This window comes from Molothrus aeneus, chromosome 6, assembly GCF_037042795.1.
Source record: "Molothrus aeneus isolate 106 chromosome 6, BPBGC_Maene_1.0, whole genome shotgun sequence".
NCBI lineage: Eukaryota > Metazoa > Chordata > Aves > Passeriformes > Icteridae > Molothrus > Molothrus aeneus.
The window spans coordinates 41127298-41138574 of NC_089651.1; positions in this window are offsets into that span (position 1 = coordinate 41127298).

Sequence of the window (11277 nt, forward strand, 5' to 3'; positions counted from 1 at the left end):
TGGGAGAAGAACAGAACTAAAAGTGGTGTTCCCTTGAAAATGTCTTTGTTGATAGTTTTCATTTCATCTTGTACTGATGCTACTACAAAGGTGGCACATGAGAAGACAGCATACTGTAGAGAAGGGAGACAGTGAGGACAAGGCTCTAATACCTGAGCAGTGAGCAAACCTTAGCTTGGGGAGGAAGGAAGGAGCAATTTGCCACCTTTCCAGTACCAAGCACAGTTTTGCAGGTTTTTATTTCCTACTTCTCTTTAGGAAAAACTAAGTGAAGGAAGAAGATATACAAGCTGGCAAAACACATGGCTAAAGGAGCTTCTTTTTTTTTTTTTTTTTTTTTTTTTTTTTTTTTTTTTTTTGTGCTCAACTTTCTACTTGCAGAGAGAGTCAGTTCAACTCATCCAACAGAAAATTATCCCATGGAAAATTTTCTTCAGGCTTGTGAACTGAACTGACTTGGTAGCTGGAGGAAGGTGGCCATAGATTAGACATAAGGGGGAAACTACTGCATCTGTGCAGCAAACTGCTTTTGAATTACAAAAGCTAATATTAGGGGTGATGGGAGCACAAAAAGAAGCTGAAGTTCAGTTCAGAGAAAAAGGTCAATACAGGAAAACAGAAGGCTGCTGTCTCTCCTTTTGGCAAGCACAATTATTACAGATAGGAGAGAGATGGAGACTTTGCCATACAGTGAAATGGGGCAAGGGAGAAATTTAACAGAGTCCTTAACTACTCATAACTGGGTAGTTAAAAACTTTCCTTTCAAAGTCAAAGGAAGTAAAAGCCATACTTAACCTGAGGAGATGAAAAATGTTAGAGGCTGTGCACTACCAAGAGGGAAAATCTACCCCAGAACCAGGGACTGATACTTGGCCTTCGATCAGAGAGACAGTGTGATGCTGCAGGCAGGACTGAGCACTCACTGCTCACAGTGTGTGTTGCTCAGCAGCAGCGGCCAGGGCTACAAAGCTCCCTCTGTGCTTGAGCCTCGACTGCAGGGGAGACATGTTTGTGTCCAACACGTGTGAGAGGAAACCATGGGGAATGTTTCATAGGTATAAATTCATAAATATTCATAGGAAAATCATATCTCCAGTGAAGGTGCTGGCCTGCGTGGTTGCTGTATCGGGCACGGCCATAAGAGGGAAGTGTGTGCTCAGGCATTAGGTGCTTTCTCTGGGAGCAGCTCCAGCTATGTTGGCTGTGGGCTCTGCAAGCACCATGGATCTGCGCGGCTCACACCTCCTCTGCAGGGCTGAAAACTGAGGCATGTGAGCTCAGCCACAGCCAAGTGTGCAGGCAGCAATGATGGGGTGAAAGGGGAGCAAGGGTGGGAAAGTGAATTGTCGCTTCCTGCAGATAGGGGAGGATGGGATGTGCAACCCTGAGCAGTCCTGAGAGAACTGGAGATGTCTTGTCCAGAGATGATGGGCAGTCAGGTGAGGAAATCTCATTTTATATTTCTCCTCACACATACACAGATATCTGTTTGTGTTAGCTGGATCATACTCAGATTAGGGCATTCAGGCTTGAGGGTGGTGAGGTGCTTTTAGGAAGGGTAGGGCGCCTCAGAGAGCTGAAGTCAGCAAGCTTGAAAGATTTACAAGGAAGAATAAAGGTCCAAAAGGATATGGCAGGCAGCCCTGCTAGCTCTCTAAGGGAGACATTTTGCCTGAAGCACTTCTCATAGCATTTTGTTGACCACATGAATAGAGCACACAAGCTGTGTAGCAGTAACAAATGGGTCTTGGTTTGTTAGCAGCTCTGTCAGACTCAGGTGACTGCTACCCTCAGTCATGGGCCACCCCTGACTGCCTGCCTTTGCTACATGCTAGTTAAAACTCACCACTGCACAAGACAGAAAAGGACACCTGCACCATGTAATATGGGAACTGGAGGGAGGCTTCACCACGTCTGTGCCTGCTGACTCCCACAGACCCTATTAGCTGGAGCTGCCATGTGTGTATGGCTGAGGAGTTTCTGCTTGCCTCCTGGAGATCCTGCACGGACCCACAGGGTGCTTTGAGAAGAAACAATACTAAGATTGATGTCCTGCAGTTACTTGCCAAGAAATGGGAGCAGCAGGGTCCAGTCAGGAACACCAAATGACCGGATCACCAGCTTCCCATGAGCTGGCTCTGCAGAGAGGCATTCAGGCTTCTCCTTATAGATCTGCTTCTCTGGGACTTTTTTTTTTTTCCCCTGAGACAGAAACAGAGGAAAATGAATGGGACAGAGCTGAATTATTTATTCCTTGTTCATGCCACAGCATGAAAACAAAATGCATCTAAGAATTAACTGTACAAGAGCTGTGTGGTGGCAAGGCTGGGGGAGACAGGGTGGGTGCATCTTTTGGTGCATCTTTTGGTGCCTGGCTGAGCATGCGCTGATCTTGTGCTCCCAGAGAGCTCCTGCACATCTTATGTCTGTGCAGTAGGGGGACCTACAGCTGTGGGAGCAGGGACGGGGTGGTTAACGAGAGGCATAGGTGACTTGAGGAGGAGAGAGCTGAAGCAGTGTGAATTGCTGAGCACATACACGTTGTGTATTATCCATGGGCAGCGGTGCTGCCCAGCTGGGATGTGCTGTGTAGCTGTGGGCTGCGGGCAGGGGGTTGCTGTGCTGGGAATGGCTACAAGTAACTACACGGGGTCACTTGGCAGGTAAATGAGGAGAAGAATTGCCATGGTGACTGCACTCCTCTCCCTGACAGAAGCCAGGCTTCCAGGCAATAATATTTGTGCGTGGCTCTAAAGCCCCCAAACTCTCTCTCCCTCTTTTTGGAGAGGGTGAGGACCATGCTGCCCTGTCTCTAGACTGGGAGAGTGGTAAACACCAGGATATGGAGTTGTTTCTGCACATTTCAGTAGAAGAGGCCACTGTCTGGGTACCTCCTGCACTGGTCACTACTGCAGTGCATTGGCAGAAGGGCCGTGGTTTCAATTGCTGTGACACAGTGTGGTTCTTGCCCTGTGTGTCCACTTAGTGTCCTCAGGAGCACTGAGGTGTGAGCCAGCTGCCAGCCCTTAGGCACAAACTGCATGTGAGCAGAGAGCTGTGTGTTGAGGACATCACACCTGTGCTGCAAGAGGTGCTCCAGGGAGAATCACAGTGAACAGCTCCAATCCTGGTGCCACCAGGAGCTTGGAGCTCAGCAGCAACAGGAACTGCAAGGACAGACAAAAGACACATGTGCACCAGAACATAAGGCCTTTTTGCACCTAGTGTATTCACACTTGCTTTTAGTGCCCACATGGAACATGTTCTCTGTTCTTACTTGGACCAAATCATGTCCTATGCTGTCTTCCTGGCAAAGAAAGTACAGCTGCATCTTTGAGGTACCACAGGTGCTAAGGTGTGTTCCTCAAAGACTTCTATATTTTATCTTCAGAGATCTTACTCCTTTCGTCTTCAGAAGCTTTATTTCTTTCATCAGTTCTCTAGTTCTAAGTGGTCTGTGAGGCTATTATAAATCATATTTCTCCTATGTCCTCAGAGGTTTGGGGAGATGGTTACTTTGTGGTCCCTGAGGAAAACTTGAAGGAGGAAAGTCTTTATGAACTAAAAATGTTTGGAGATGCTTGGTTTGGGGAGCAACACTGATGCATCCTGCACAGCTCCATGTGAAAAATCTGGAAAGAAGAAACCAAGTAGATGGTCATGCTGGTCCTGTAGGCTGAAGTACCACAGGAAACCAGGGAAGTGCTGTAGACCAGCAAGTAAGTCGTGTCACTTCTGCTGCACTGGTATATTGCAGAGATCCAAAACACAGGTCAAGGCAAAGGTCCAGAGTTTCTCCTCACTGATGTGCCCATTGCAGCATCTCCCCTTGAGTACTCATCTTTTCCCTGTAAAGGTTTTTTGTTTTTTAATCACAGAAAAGCATTCTAGACTCTGACAAACAGGTGTTGTCATCTTGCAGAGGGTTGGCAAAAGAACAAATAGCTGCACTTCAGTGGAGGTTCAGCAATCTTTCCACACAGCACAGACTTGATAATTTGCATGGTCATGAGGTCTCATTGGAAAGATATTTTTAAATGAAAAAGCAAGGAAATGATGCAAAATAGATTTGAGCATATTCCAAGAGATAGCTAAATTTTTCATAGTGAAACCCAATAATAGATCAGTCTGTGTGCTATGAACCTCTCATCACAAAAATATATCACAGGAGGCTTCTGCTATCTATTCTGGGCTAAGCACTGACCTTGGCTATTAGATCTCAATTAAGCATGTATGTGACTAATGCTTCTTTCTCTTACACTTTTCTGCTGCAGAAAATAATATTCATGGAATCAAAACACAAAGTACTTGCACAGTCACTCTCCAGATGGGACCCATGTTTTCTCAATAGGTTTCATGCACGTAAAAAGAAAAAGCATTTCTAGTGTGAAATTCAGAGAAAGGAAGTATTAAACATCTGTGGAGCCAAAGATTGCAGCCTTCAGCACTGAGCCCCTCTACTTTTCCAGAATGGTGTGCAGTGATGCTTGCAGCTGCAGGCAGGGTTGAGGAGGCCACAGGGACAGAAAGAACATTCCATATCTTCACTTCTTTATGCTTGCTCACCTGGCATCCTTCTTTCCTTTAATTTCTGCATTATCATTTTGATCTAGGACAAGGGAAGAAATGCTAGTGAATTTGACAGTGGTAGTAATAAGACTATACAAGACTTGCTTGGGTGCTTAAGACTCCTGTGCAAGCCAGGACCTGTCTCCAGACTTGTTCCACTTTCAGCTCAGGTAAATGCTGAACCATCAAAACTGCATGCCAAACACAGATCTGTCCTGGAGCATAATTACACTGTTGGGCCGGGAAGGGCTTGGAGGCAACCATATCCCTACACTCACATTTGACAGGTCAGGTCTGGGGACTACAGAACTGGTGAGCTCACCTTTATGCCTGGGAAGATCATGGAGCAGATCCTCCTAGAAGATATGCTAAGGTACATGCTATGCCAAAAGCAAAAGGGATGCCAATTTTTCACCAGTCTTGTGATGAGGATTTGATGGAGCAATGTCATTGTGAAGAATAGAAGTTCTCCTACAAGGTGGAACAAAAGCCTTGGTTTTGGTTTTCAGCTACGTGGACTGAAAAGAGGCTTATTTGTGTGCAGCATTCAGCAGGGTTTAGAATGGCTGCAGATTATTTGCAGTAGTGTGGCTAAAATCTTCCTGACCTGTCACAGACACCTGACAATCAGTAATTCTCCCAAGTCAGGTTTCGTCATAGCAATGAGAACAAGCTGACAAACTCAAACCCGTCATCACAAGATTTGTGCAGTTCTCTGACAGCCTTTGCAGGTGCTGGTTATATTTAAGGAAAGGTGAGGCTAACATCTGACTCTAATCTTAGAGGAATGTTGTCTGAAAAGGGGGAAAAGGCCAGTGAAAATGAAAATGTAAAATGTACTGACTGGAGTGGCAGAAAGCTGTATCTCAGCTTGGTCTCAGCCACTGGGACCAGATAACATGAAGCCAAATCAATTCTCTATGTTCTAGAAAAGATGGGGCATGCTACTCAACACCTGGTAGAGAGGGTGTGTTAAATTTTAGTGCTTGTCTCATATTCAGTGTCTGTTTTTTCTCCATTTCTCTGCCTGCCCAGGCTGTGGTGAGAAGTGACACTGCCCTTAGAAGAAACTATTTCCAAAATTTTTTTATTACCATTACCACTAAAAATGTCTTGATGCTCCACTCAGGTTTACTTTTTTCCAGCTCTATTTCATGATTCCTAGCTCTCATAATCTCAGAATTTGTCTAAGAAGTTATTCCATTATGAACCAGTGAGTCTTTCCAAAATTTAAATTCTGTGTGGAAACAAATCTAACTCCAAAGCTTTAGCATCAACCAACACCTCTGCCTGGACTGATTGTTTTCAGCAAGAACAGTGCTTTGAAAGATGAGTCTCCTTTCCAGGCTCTGTGCTCTTTTTTGGCTACTCAATCATTTCCAAATCAATAGCTGTCTCTGGTTTCCCCCCCTCTCCTCTAGATCCTGCTCTTTGCTACTTCATTTTGGTTTTAATTTGCCACAGCAAAATTGCAGTCATTCTTTCCCCACCCTAATTAAGAAACCTATCCGTTAAGGAGAAAGAAAACAAAACCAAAATCTTATCTAAGCCCTTAGCACAGAACAGAGGATGAATGATTGGTGAGATGATCACCTCTAGAAAGCCAAGGCCTTTATTGATTCTTCTGGCCTTCCTCAGTAAATACAGAGTGAGTTTTTTAAATTCACCTACAAGGAAGCTAAAAGTTAATGTAAAATACTGACTTCTCAACATCAGAGGAGAAAGAGGCTGTATGTCTTCTAGGCTGACTCACTTTTTCTTCTCTATACATAGTTCAAGAAGAATATTTTGAGAGTCTTTCATTGTGCCTCATAGATTCATAAAATCACATAAGTTGGAAAATACCTCTAAGATCATCAAGTCCAAGCATAAACCTAACACCTAAACCTAAATCTTGGCTGTAGTGGACAGCCAAGTCCACCACTAAACCATGTCCCTAAGCACCATTTCTACACGTAAGTGTGAATGCCACGTCACGTTACCTCTATTTCAGTTTCCCCACATTTTGTTATAAACTGGCCTTGCTTCTGAACTTCCAGGGTCTAATGGTCCTGACCTAGACTTTGGAAGAGCTTTGAGATCATGGAGCAGATGAGAAAAGCTGTACTGTGGGCAGGTGGCAGCAGCACTGAGCTCTTGAATTAAGGAAATAAGAATTGAGTGATGGTGAAGGAGGGCACAACCAGTGCTGAGATGCATGATTACATGGACAAAAAGGGTCAGGCTACACAGAGAAGGTCAGGGGAGAGTCCTCTACACATGGGGATTTTGTGGAAGAGGACATTCAACAGCCCCACAGGAAAAGGTCAGAGACAGAATAATCTCTATGGACTTGGTAAAAAACAAGATGGGAAGTGTCTCCACAAGGTTGAAGCTTTCGCTTCCTCATCCAGAGGAATAAACACCTCTATTCTGAAAAGAGGGAAAGCTGCGACAGGCTTTTCCAGACTTTATCCCCTCTCTCCTCCACTCCTGATCCAGTGGAAGTGGTACTTTCCATGATGCCTATCTGAATACAAGCCCTAGCTTCAAATAAAAATCAGGTCTGACTCCCTGCTGTACTCCAGAGACGTATTTACCACCTTGGAGAGATAAGCATTTAGCTGATTAACCTCAGTCTCTGTGCATTGTCACTTTCTTCTAAGGGGGGGTGATATAATTGCAGGAACCAGGTGGGGATTGTGCCTGCTGGACTAAAATGACTCTGATATTCCAGATTGTTTCTCTCCTCTCTGGGACACCAAGAGCAGAATCCTTCAGAGCAGGACCTGCTACAGAAGTCCAGATCAGCTTGCATTAAGAGCATGAAAGTATCCTTGAGAATGGTTTCCTAAAGGAAGAAGGCATATGTTCTTATGGGTTGTGCATGTGCTAAACTTAGTGTGTCCTCCCATTCCTTTCCAGTAACTTTGAAACCTGTTGGTCTATTTTAATTAGATTTGATAAATTTCACAGCAAACAAAGTTCCTGCAGGTAGTAGGAAGCCAGTTAGAGGAGAGGGACCCTATAAATATCCTGATTCAGGGAAATGGTGCACTGTGCATGTATTAAACTCTGGGGGCATCATATAGGAAAATATCACATATAAGTACTCATCTGGATGAAAAGCTTCAGTGAGAACTTAATTTTTCAGGAACAGAAGTCCATAGGGGACTATGGTTCATTCATTTTGCACCTCACAAAACTACTACTTTTATTTTGTTATGATGTAGATGGGAGGAAAAAATATTTAATTTGGGAAACACTGTAAAAAAGTGGATCTAGTGCATCTAGCAGATTCAGGAACTAGGATTCAGGAGTCAATTTGTTGTTGGCTTTCTGATTGTAACAAAAAACAGCCCTAGGAGAGAGAGTGGTGCAGCATCTGAATCAGACAAGGTTCTGAACAGGGCTAAAGTAAAGAAAGGTGGGGGTTTAGGGCACATATCTGGGGAAATGTTGTGGTTCCTGGGGTCCTTCCATGCAGCTCAGAGTAGACTGAGGGGAGTTGGTCTAAATGTAGACTTCAATTATTTGTAGGAGAGTCACAAAGAGAGTGGAAGCAAACTCCTGGTAGTAATAGATGGTAAGAAAAAGGCAGAGAGAATGGATAGAGGTTGTATCCTTGGAAACTCAGGTGAAATTTCTTCATAAGGTATGACAGCACTAGGCACAAGCTAGTGAAAGAAATGATCGAGTCTCCATCACAGAAGGTTTCTAAGTGTCATGTAGACAACAGCACTAATTCCTAGTGGAGGTTGGACTAGACACCTCCAGAGATCCCTTCAACCACCATTTCTGTGGTCCTTTACCTTCTGTCCAGATGAGGATGCAAGAAAACAGCTTGTATCAGCAAAGCTGGTACTTAGAGTGGCAACTTTTATCTCACCTCAACTTTACCAGAGGACATATGAACACATTCTTAGTCATTGTTCAATTCCTTGTATAGAAAAATGGTTTATTAAGGTATTTGTGATTATTATTTGCTGAGTATAAATAATTAAAATGATTTTGTACTGTGCTAAACTTGTTTTAGACACATCTTGTGCCTCCTTGTACCATCTATAGCATTATGCTATAGACTGTTTTCAACCAGCTTTGGTTGTTACAATTTATGGAGGCATCAGCAGACTGTGGGTAACTGTCACTGGTTTTCTCTAAGTCTCTTCTTCCATAAAGATTATTAACTAAAAAAAAAAAAAAAGCCTTTATATATGGGTCTTTTGAGGCCTCTATTTTTCTGGATCATTAATGTCTGCAGGCCATGTACTTCTGTTAACTTTTTGAGGTAACGTGTTCAGACTCAGGCAAGTTTTACAATTTCATCAGAACTAAAGTATGCTTAGAGCACATTGAATTATTGCTCAATTAATTTTGCATCCTAATTAAGTGGAAGACAATCTTATCCCTGACAAGTCTCTTTTCTGTGTTAAATCTATCCTGTTTCAGGTGTGATGCAGAGGATAACTTATCTGAATAGAACCAGACAGATCTGAGCTGCTGTCTGCACTGCATAAGATTCTGAGCAGCTTCACCCCAGCCATGGCAGTGTGATGTTGCTGCTGTCTTGGCAGTCCCTACCCAGCCTCCTTCCCCAGCCTTTTGCTTCTCTCTACCTATTAGCTCAGCAGAGCACACAGCAAAATAGAGGAGCTTAGGTGCACTGTACTATAATCTGCAGAAATATCTGCTGTGAAACAGTGAGGAAAAAACGTCAACAAGATCTCAAAGAAAGGAAAAATACCTAAGATTAGAATCATTCCAGCAGCAGGCACAGCTTTAGGGACTACCTTGCCAATAAGTTACTGCCTGGCAGCTCAGAGCATGCAGTAAATCTGTCTGAGGCACTAGCTAGCAGTCCAGTTGTAACACTGAACTGTTCTAGCACAGTTCTCTCAAGAGGAAATCTCTGAAAATTTTTAGTTTGTGCAGGCAGCTTTCTCTTCTGCTTCTAGTATTCATCCCACTGCACTTTCTCATTTAACTGGAGATTTATTTTCCCTTTATTCTTGATTTAAAAAAGCAGCAATTGTTGGACAGCTAGCTTTATCTATAGATCACATAATGAACAGCATACATGTGGTAAACAATGTGTTTCATTTCCAGGTGGCTTTGAAAGAAACACATGCTTATCTTCCTGTAATCAACTCATTACATAAATTTTCTTGCAGAATTGGTCCAGATGTCCTGCTTTTCCCTCTTCTCCCTCAGAGGAATTACAAACTACAGAAATTATCTCAACATGCACCTATATGAACACAAGCAATTATTTGTGGCACCTATAAATACAAAAATTTGATCAGTGCTAGGAAAAGATTCTTTTATGTCATCACAAACCCAAGCAAATGCGGTGCCAATGTCAGACTCTGAAAGCTGTGTGGAATAGGTCAATAGGTCCTGAGTACATTACTGGATGCAGCCCAGTACTCCCTGCCTTCTTCCCAGGACTGACTGACTATTTGACATTATATTCTGGAAGCACAGTTTGCAGAGCCTGCAGAAGTCCTGTGGTTTGCTCACTTGTACTCCCCTCTGCTCTGGTCACAGAACCAATGATCCTGCTAGGCTGGCAGTTCAGAAAATTCTCTCTTCTTATTGTTGTTTCTCATGGTACATGGATGCTTCTTTTTTCCTGGGTCATTTCCCATATATCCCTTTCTGGGTCATGGACTTTTCATTTTCTGGGTGTCTGATACAGAATTATGTCTTACAATGGCATTAAGTAAAAAGCTTGACTGCAAGTAACTCAGCAAATTCTCAACTCAGTCACATCTAAACATAAGGCTTCAATGGACTGGACACTTCTCATGGCGAATTGCTATCAGTAGTTCACAGTATTTACTACAATTTTTAACTGCAGAGGGTAAACAGTATGCTTTCTTGTCCTTGAATCACAGGAACAACTGATGCCTGGAGTAAATGGTTGCTTTTCATTTATAATATATACATAGGGAACAAAAGACCATGAAAACCATGGACTTACAATTCAGCCTATGACATGAAGAAACCAGCTCCTGTTCACCTTCTAGTTTCATGACTCTGTCTTGTCTCATCATCAGAGATGATTGAGTTGGACAGTCTTTGCTTCCTCTTTGCTTCCTTCTCCACAGTGAAGAACAGTCATCCTTTTAGTTAGGAAAACAGATATTCCTCTCTATCCTTTTCCATCTTCAGGTGCCACTAAGAGAACTTTGCTGTTTTCTGAGCTTGACTCAGTCAAATTTCTTTTCTGGTCACATTGTAACCTCTCTGCATATATTCACTCTTCTAGGGCTCAGCTGTAAATATACCAGGCCCAGGCTACAGAAAAGACACACATCTAGCATAGAATAAGATATTAAAACTCATATCTGATTATTTTAGACCTTAAGTTACTGGAACTCCTTGCAGTATTGTATAAGGAATTAATTGCATGCAAACACACATTCACCTCCTATGAAATAAGCAGACCAGACACTTTACCCATGAGGAAAAGCTGTCACATATGCATTAAATTGGACTTTGATACTGCAGGCAACACCCCTCTGCAACTGCCCAACAAACCCTGAGCTGCCCATAAGCAAAGCAGCCCTACAGACATATGCAGGGCTCCTCCACAGGAGCTGGCAGACTGCAGAGGGAGTAGATCCAAAAGAATCCTGGAGGGAACTGCACAAGAGATACAGCAGCATTAACAATACACTGGAACAACTAACAGGGAGAAAAAGAAAAGAAGAAAATAGCCAGCCC